This window comes from Malania oleifera, chromosome 11 (genome assembly GCF_029873635.1).
Source record: "Malania oleifera isolate guangnan ecotype guangnan chromosome 11, ASM2987363v1, whole genome shotgun sequence".
Classification (NCBI taxonomy): domain Eukaryota; kingdom Viridiplantae; phylum Streptophyta; class Magnoliopsida; order Santalales; family Ximeniaceae; genus Malania; species Malania oleifera.
In genome coordinates this window covers 42,774,042-42,783,549 of record NC_080427.1, presented here as the reverse complement: position 1 = coordinate 42,783,549, position 9,508 = coordinate 42,774,042, and positions in this window count along the sequence as shown.

Genomic DNA, 9,508 nt, shown 5'->3' with positions numbered 1-9,508 from the left:
CAAATCCAAACAAGGTCGGAGGTGGCTGAAGCAAGAGCCTGATATTCCGCCTCAGTGGAGGAACGAGCCATAGCACACTGCTTGCGCGTGCTTCAAGAAATGGGACAATTACCCAGAAAAATGAGATAGGCAAAGGTGGCGGACTGGGTATCCCTATCACCGGCCCAATCTGCATCAGAGAACCTTTGAAGAGTGAGATTCCCAATGCGCTTGAGGAGAATGCCATGATGAAGAGTGCCCTTTAAGTAATGCAGAACGCGTTTAGCAGCTGTCCAATGAAGTTGAGATGGTTTATGCATGAATTGCGCCAACTTATTGATTGGGAAGGCAATGTCAAGCTGAATAAAAGAGAGATATTGGAGAGCCCCTATAACTCGGCGGTACTCAGTCGGATCAGCAGGAGAAAAGTGTTGAGAAAAGTTATCTCGAAGTTGAAGAAGATCCTTTATGGCAAGTGCAGTTATCACAGCCTTAGCACCGCCCATCTTGGCGCGATAAAGGAGATCCCAAATGTATTTTTGTTGGGAGAGGAACAACCCAAGGGTAACTGAAATCACCTTGACACCAAGAAAAAAATTCAAGGGACCAAGATCCTTTTGAGAAAACCGATGACCAAGTTGTTAAACAACTTTAGAGAGAGCAGCGGAATTACTTCGAGTGAGTAAGAGATCATCCACATAGACTAGAAAATAGAGGGCAACATCATCATAATTGTAGATAAACAAAGAGGAATAAGATTTAGATTGCTGAAATCCCAGTTGAAGAAGGCAAGCACTCAGTTCTTGATACCAAGCAAGAGGTGCTTGTTTCAAGCCATACAAAAACCTCTTTAACCTATAAACAGGAGAAAGCAGATTAGGATCAACAAAACCTAGAGGTTGAACCATGAATACATTGTAGTGACCCGAAGAATAATAGCATTTTAAATATTAAAGAGGGAGAGAAAATAGAAACAGAAACAGAAGGAAGCTGTAGACTTCCGCGTTCGTCGACGACATTGCATTTTGGAGATAATATTAAATAATCATAATTTTAGAAATTTGCTAGGCTTTGCCGACGAACACAGGGTTTCGTCGACGAAGGTCTTCAGAATTTCGTCAACGAACACAAGGCTTCGTCGACGAGAAAATATTGAGAGACGGTTCAAGCTTCTTTGAATTTCGTTGACGAATATAGGGTTTCATCGACAAAATTACTAAGAATTCGTCGACGAAGTGACGTGGCTCATCAACGAATCTGACCCTATAAATAACTAAAAATCGGGATATTTCTCATTTTCACCACCCCTCTCTCTCTCTCTCTCTCTCTCCTACGACTCTCTCTCCTTTCTCTCTTCGTTTTCGGCCCCACCAGTCGCCGGATCGACGATCTGAAACTACCACGACGCTCCTGGCGGAGTTCTCTACAAGACTGCTGGAGCGGATCGTCAGGAAAACGATATTGGATTTCGTCCCAAATTTAAGGTAAGGACTTTTATCTAGTTTTTGACTTTTTGGAAGTTATAGCAAATGATGTAGGTAGAAAAATACTGATATTATGTTCTGGCATATGTAGGTTTCATGATGTTGTGTAGGAGGCCCTGAGGGAGTTAGACTAGTGTTTCCATAGGGGTTTTTCAGAGTTAAGGTAAGGGAAATATGCTATGCTAGGAAGTTTCTAAATATTATACAGTGTATTTATTTACGAAAATTATGTATTAAAGTATGATGTGGCTTGTGAATATGTATGTAGTATGAGGATATGTTTTACGAATTGTAGTTTCATGATTTTTATGAATTTCAGTACCATGATTTTACGGATTTAAGTACTATGATTATGTGAACTTCAGTACCATGATTTTACGGATTTTAGTACCATGATTATACGAATTTCAGTCCCATGATTATACGAATTCCAGTATTACGAATATGCAGTTTCATGTTATGATTATTCAGATTTCAGTACGTTATGCAGCATCATGATTAATATGATTACTTCAGAATTATGGTAAATCAGATAGATATGTATAGAAATATATTACATGATATCAGACCTTGTTGGACTTGCAGCTACAGAGCACGGTACTGTTGCTACAGATACTATGTTACTTTATGAGTACAACCACCTATTTAGATAATACGTGGTATGGTCGACCTCCTAGGCCCTTGAAGAGGTTAGACTCTCCATCCAGATATGGGTTGAGGTGGGCAGGTCGACTGACGGAGTACAGTGATTTATTCCTAGTTGGCTAGTTAGGGTAAATCCAGCCTACGGGCCGCACAACCTCGTCATGAGGGGCATGTCATGACACAGATAGCCACAGGGAACAGTTTCAGTTACTGTTACATATATACAGATTTACAGTAACAGGGATCCTACTTATGTACACTAGAAGTATTTTGAATTATAACCATAATACTGATATATTAAGCAATAGGGAAAAGGGGTAGTGTATTTTATTATTTGTACAGTACTTTTGTACTCAATTATTCATGTTTATATGAAATAGATTTCATGATATATATATAGTAGCTCATTTACCACACACTAGTAATAGCATATTTCTTCTTACTGAGCGTTGGCTCATCCCAGTGTTGAAATATTTTTCAGGTGATTCAGGTAGGCGAGCAGACCAGTCTCGCAGATAGAGGGACGTCTGTAGTGCCTTGTCAAAGAGTGAGTACATTTTTAGGGAGTGTTTTTGTATATCCCAGTATAGTTGAGGGAATTTTTTGAAAAACAGTTATATGTGTAAAATTTGGGGAAAATGGTAGTACTCTGGTATTGGTTTTGTATTGTATATAATGGTTTATGGTTATATTTGTATGACTTCTACTTCCTGCTGCTTAGGTTAATACTATGGTATCAGAGTACGTTATTTGTTATTATGGAAAAAAAAATCAATTTATTAAGTAGGTCGCTACATACATCCTCCTAAAGTCGGTCATGCAGAAACGCATTATTAACTTCCAACTATCGAAGTGGCCATTTTTTTCTAAACAACAATGGATAGGACAACTCGAATAGTTATTGGCTTCACAATAGGGCTGAACGTCTCATTATAATCAAAACCATGCCATTAATGAAAACCTTTGGCCACTAAGTGTGCTTTATAGCGAGAAATACTACCATCAGGATTTCGTTTGACATGGAAAACCCATTTGTAGCCAATGGGTTTGATGGTGGAGCGTAGTGGAACTAGCTCCCATATGCCATGTTTAACCAAAGCAGCGAACCACTTGGGATCCTTCAATGCTTGAGACGCACATGTGGGCTTTACAAGTTGAGGGAGAGGGTGTCTAGTGGCAAGGTAGAGATGTTTAGGTCTATGAATATTGTAACGCCCTAAAAATTTATACCTTTTTTTTTTATATAAATAAATAAATAAATATATATATATATATATATATCTGTGTATTCACATCCATACCTAAGCAGCAGAAACACAAATCATACAACCATGTACATATAAACTATACAATACCAGAATCCAGTATATACAGACCATACAAAAATACCCCTCCAGCATCATCTACCCAAAAGTATATATACAACTCTGTCAAAAACTCACCCAATAACCAGGGTGATCAACCACTCTCTATCCGCGAGCTTGATCTGCTCGCCTAACTGGCTCACTTGGAAAATGGTAAATTAATAGGGTGAGTCGACGCTCAGTAAGTGGAAATATGCTTTTACTAGTGTGTGACAACTAAGTTAAAGATACTTTTAAAATAATAACTGAACTGTAATGCAACAAATAATCTGTAAAACATATCTTTCTTTCTCAATTTAAAATATATTGTATCGTTTGCATTTTCTACTTTTCATACTGATAATATCATACTATACTCATCATATACTGTAAAACTGTATATATATACATAACTGTACTTATTCCCTGAGACTCTATACGTCATGATTTGACCCCTGATGACAGGGTTGTGCGGCCCGTAGGTGGGACTTCATCTGGTTGGCCCTCAAGATAAGTCAATATACTCTACTCTACCTCAGCCCGGCCAAACTGCATCCTCTCCTAGGCTCGGGACTGGCTACTACCTCGTCAAACCGACCCCTTCTACCCAGTGAACTGGGGAGCTGCAACCTCTCCGAGCACGGCTAACCGTACCTACATACTATCTAAGATATGTGGTTGCACTCTATCTGTATATAGCAACGGTATCGTGCTCTGTAATCTATATCTGTCTGTAATCTTTCCACAGGGATCTGATACTACATACATATATACATATATACTCTTTTACTGTTTTCGCCATGTTTCCAAAATTACCATAATGTTATCTTTCTGTACTGTAAATACTATAAACTCTGTATATTGTATCTGTAGCATCTTGATGCTACCTCTCTATATATATATATATATATCTATCTGTATCTCTGTCTATATTCTCTGTTTGTATACTCTGTATGTTATGGTAATAGGAAACATAACATACTATAACTCTGTATATACTGTTCTGTATAAAGCTGTGATATAAATACTAATCTGAATAAAATTGTATGCATGTAAATATATATATATATATATATATATCTATTTCATGAAACTATTCATATAAAAACTGTATATACAAGTACATTCCTCTGTATAATCTCTGTGAATATTTATCTATATCTGTATGTTCTGTATGATTCCATATACTGAGAAAAACTATATAAACTGTACATACCGTCTACAACTATGCAGTCAGTATAGTATGATATATATATTATAAATGTTATACAAATTCCTTCATCTCATGAAAATCTACTCAGGCCACACAATCATTTAAACTCATATTATGTGAAAACTGTATAGTAAACTAGTATGAACATATATTTATGGAATCTCTGTTAACTTTATTAAAATTTCCTAGCATAGCATATTTCCCTTACCTTAACTTTGAAAAGCCCCTTTAAAATTCTGGCTCTATACCCGCAAGGTTCCTAGCTTAACATCCTGAAAACGCAACCCCTAGAACAAAACATTAATATTTTCTTACCTACAACATTTCTTATAACTGGGGAAAAAGCAAATACTGAATAAAATGTCTTACCCTGAGATTTCAACGAAATCCAACCCAACTTTTCCAGCGATCAGCTCCTGCAGACTTGTAGAGAATCTCGCCAGGAGTGTCGGGGTAGTCTCAGATCTTTGATTCGGCAAGAAACAGGCCCGAAAACGAAGAGAGAAGTGAGAGAGAGTCGTAGAGAGAGAGAGGGGCGCTGAAAATGGGTAAAAATCCCGGTTTTCCACTATTTATACTGCCAGATTCGTCGACGAGACATGTCACCTCGTTGACGAGTCCTTCATTAAATTCGTCGACGAAACCTTGTATTCATCAACGAAATTCAGAGCAACCCATATCCGTCTCTCGGTATTTTCTCGTTGACGAGGCCCTATACTCTTCAACGAGTTTCCTTATGTACTCGTCGACGAAGCCCTGTATTCGTCGACGAGTACTGCCTCCTTCTGTTCCTGTTTTCATTTTCCTCTCTCTTTAATATTTAAATATCACTATTTTTCGAGTCGTTACATTCTCCACTCCTTATAAAATTTTGTCCTTGAAATTTACTAGTTGTATTCCCATCTATACACTCCATCATTCTGTAGAATAAAAAGGGTCTACTTATTTTATTACCTGCCCTCACTTGTGGCGGAGGAATATCGTGGTTACATTCTATGTTCTGGGACATTACATATATAAAATTGAAAACTATCTACTAACTAAAATCAATACATGTACTTGCAAGAAAACCTATCTAAATGTTCTGGGACATTACATATATAAAATTGAAAACTATCTACTAACTAAAATCAATACATGTACTTGCAAGAAAACCTATCTAACTATTATACTTTACCTGAGTACTTCTATACTTCTTGGAACAACTGCGGGTATCCATGTCTAATATGCTCCTCAAGCTCCCAAGAAATTTCCTCTATAACATGATTCTTCCACAAAACTTTAACTAACTGTATTTCTTTAGTACGTAAGGTTTGTACCTTTCTATCCAAAATCTGTACTAGTACTTCTTCATACGCCAATGAATCCTTAAGCTCTATCTCTGCATAGCTAATGATGTGGGATGAGTCTGGGACATGGCAACATGAAACACGTCATGAATACGAGCCAAACCTGGCGGCAAAGCTAGCCTATAGGCAACTGACCCTATTCTCTCAAGTATCTCAAAAGGGCCAATAAACCTAGGGCTCAACTTGCCCTCCTTTCCAAACCTCATAACTCCTTTCAGAGGAGCTATCTTCAAAAATACTCGATCTCCCACATCAAATTCCAACTCTCGGCGGCGAGTATCTGTATAGCTTTTCTACCGACTCTGTGCTGTATTGATTCTTTCTCTAATTAACCGGACTTTGTCGGATGCCTGTTGTATTATCTCGGGACCCAAAACGCGCCTTTCACCTACTTCATCCCAGAAAAGAGGAGAACGACATCTCCTGCCATATAATGCCTTGTATGAAGCCATGCCGATACTAGCTTGATGGCTATTATTAAGCAAATTCCCCTAACGGCATATATTGGATCCAACTGCCCCCAAAATCAAGCACACTGGTACGAAGCATATCCTCAAATATCTGAATTGTCCTCTCAGTCTAACCATCTGTCTGAGGATGAAAAGTAGTGCTTAAAGCTAGCTGCGTACCCATAGCCTCTTGAAAACTTTTCCAGAATCGTGAAGTAAACTGAGAATCTCGGTCTGAGACTATGAATACTGATACTCCATGAACTCGAACTATTTCCTGAACATATATCTCTGCCAATCGGTCCATGGAATAACCAATTTTAATAGGGATAAAATGAGCGGTTTTCGTCAAATGGTCAACAACCACCCAAATCGCATTTAATCCCGGTCGCACTAGTGGTAACCCCGTAACGAAGTCCATTGAAACATAGTCCCATTTCCACTTGGAATGAACAGTGGCTGCAACTGCCCTGCTAGCCTCTGGTGCTCAACTTTAACCTGCTGACACGTTAAGCATTGTTGAACAAACTCAGCTATCTCCCTCTTCATTCAACTCCACTAGAAATACTCTCGCAGATCTCTGTACATTTTAATACTGCCGGGATGGATCGTGTATAGGGATCTGATAGCCTCCTCCAGTATAGTCCTCTTGATCTCGATATCTGCAGGAACAAATAGCCTAGTACGAAATCGCAGAGTTCCATCATCTGATATGCTGAACTTCTCAGCTTGACCATCACGTACTCTAGCCATCATTACTGCCAACTTTGCGTCATCACCCTGAGCTGCCTTAATCCTCTCGTAAAGTGTAGGCTGAACCACTATGCTGGTAATAACTGCCTGAGGACTCTCCTCCACCAATTCTATACTGAGCCTCTCCAAGTCCACCAGAATCGAGTGTTGAATCTCCATAGCTGCCAGAACGGATCCCCCTAATTTCCTGCTCAGAGCATCTGCCACTACATTTGCTTTTCCTGGGTGGTAGCTAATCGTGCAATCATAGTCTTTAATAAGTTCTAGCCACCTTCTTTGCCTCATATTTAATTCTTTCTAAGTAAAGAAATATTTCAAAATTTTATGATCCGTGTAAATCTCGCACTTTCCACCATATAAGTAATGTCTCCAAATCTTAAGAGCATACACCACTGCAGCAAGCTCTAAATCATGGACAGGATAATTCTTCTCATATTTTTTAAGCTGCCTCGACGCATATGCAATAACCCTGCCGTGCTGCATCAATACGCATCCTAGCCCATTCAAAGAGGCTTCACTGTATATCACAAATCCCGTCCTCCCCTGAGGGAATAGCCAGTATTGAAGCTGAAACTAACCGCTGCTTTAACTCTTGAAAACTTTGCTCATAGTCACCAGTCCATTCAAATTTTACATTTTTTCTCGTAAGTCGTATTAATGAACTCGATAGCCTGGAGAAACCATCCACAAAGCGTCGGTAATACCCTACTAACCCTAGAAAACTCCTGACTTCCTAAACATTTCTCGGCCTTTCCCAACTCACCACTGCTTCTATTTTACTTAGATCAACTATACGCTTGCTTCAGAAATCACATGGCCAAGAAAAGTAACTTGCCTTAACCAGAACTCACATTTCTTGAATTTTGCATATAATTTTCTTTCCCTTAATACCTACAATACCAGCCTCAAATGATGCTCGTGCTCCTCACAACTTCTCGGGTAGACCAGTATATCATCAATAAACACAACCACAAACTGGTCCAAATACTGGTGGAACACCCGATTCATCAAATCCATGAAAACCGTTGGTGCATTAGTTAACCCAAACGACATCACTAAGAACTCGTAATGCCCATACCTGGTACGGAATGCGGTCTTCGAAATGTCCTCTACTTTAACTTTCACCTGATGGAATCCTAACCGCAGATTAATCTTAGAATAAACCTGGGTCCCCTGGAGCTGATCAAATAAATCATCGATCCTAGGGAGAAGATATTTATTCTTGACTGTCAATTTGTTTATCTTCCTATAATCGATGCACAACCTCATGGTTCCATCTTTCTTCTTCACGAATAGAACTGGCACTCCCCAGGGCGACACACTAGGCCTGATAAAACCCTTATCCAGTAATTCCCGTAGCTGGTCTTTCAATTCTTTTAACTCGACTAGGGCCATACGGTACGGTGCTTTAGATACTGGTGCAAACCCCAGCAACAAATCTATAGCAAACTCAATCTCATGGTCTGGTGGCAAACCGAGCAATTCTTTTGGAAATACATCTGGGAATTCCCTCACTACTGGTATGTCATCTTGTCTTAATACTTCTTTTTGAAATTATTTTATGTATGCAACATACCCCTGGCAACCATCCTGTAACAGTCTCCTCACCTGAATAGCCGACACCAGCTGTGGCGAAGCACGCACACGTGAACCTGTTAATCTAAATTTTGGTTCACTCGGGGGTCTGAAATTACTTCTTTCTGATGGCAATCTATGCGAGCATGATAAATGGCTAACCAATCCATACCCAGTATCACATTGAATCCCTGCATATCCAGGACCACAAGATCGGGTAAAAGCACTCTCTCCTGAATACTTATTGGAAAATTCCGAAGTACCTTCCTGCATCTAATCACAGATCCCATCGGCGTACCCATAGACAATTCTATATCTAATGGTTGTATCTCTATTCCAGCTATTTTCACATATCCCGCCGATATAAAAGAGTGCGTGGCACCTGTGTCAAACATAACAATCATTTTATATGGTAAAGCAGTAAGAGTACCTGTGACCACGTCTCCAGCCATCTCAGTGTCTCCTGGTGTCAACGCATAGACCCTCGCTGGCGCAGTGTTCCTTTACTAACCACCGCGGGGCGCCTGATATCCACCTCGAAATGGTCTGGGAGCCTGTGCATAATTCGATGGCATCTGACATGATCGAGCCATATGACTTGGCCTTCCACAGTGATAACAAACATTCTCCCCAAATCGGCACTCACTAGGATGTCTCCGTTCACATCTAGGACAAACGGTAGGAAGCTGTCCGCCCTGAAATCCCCTGTGCTTTACCA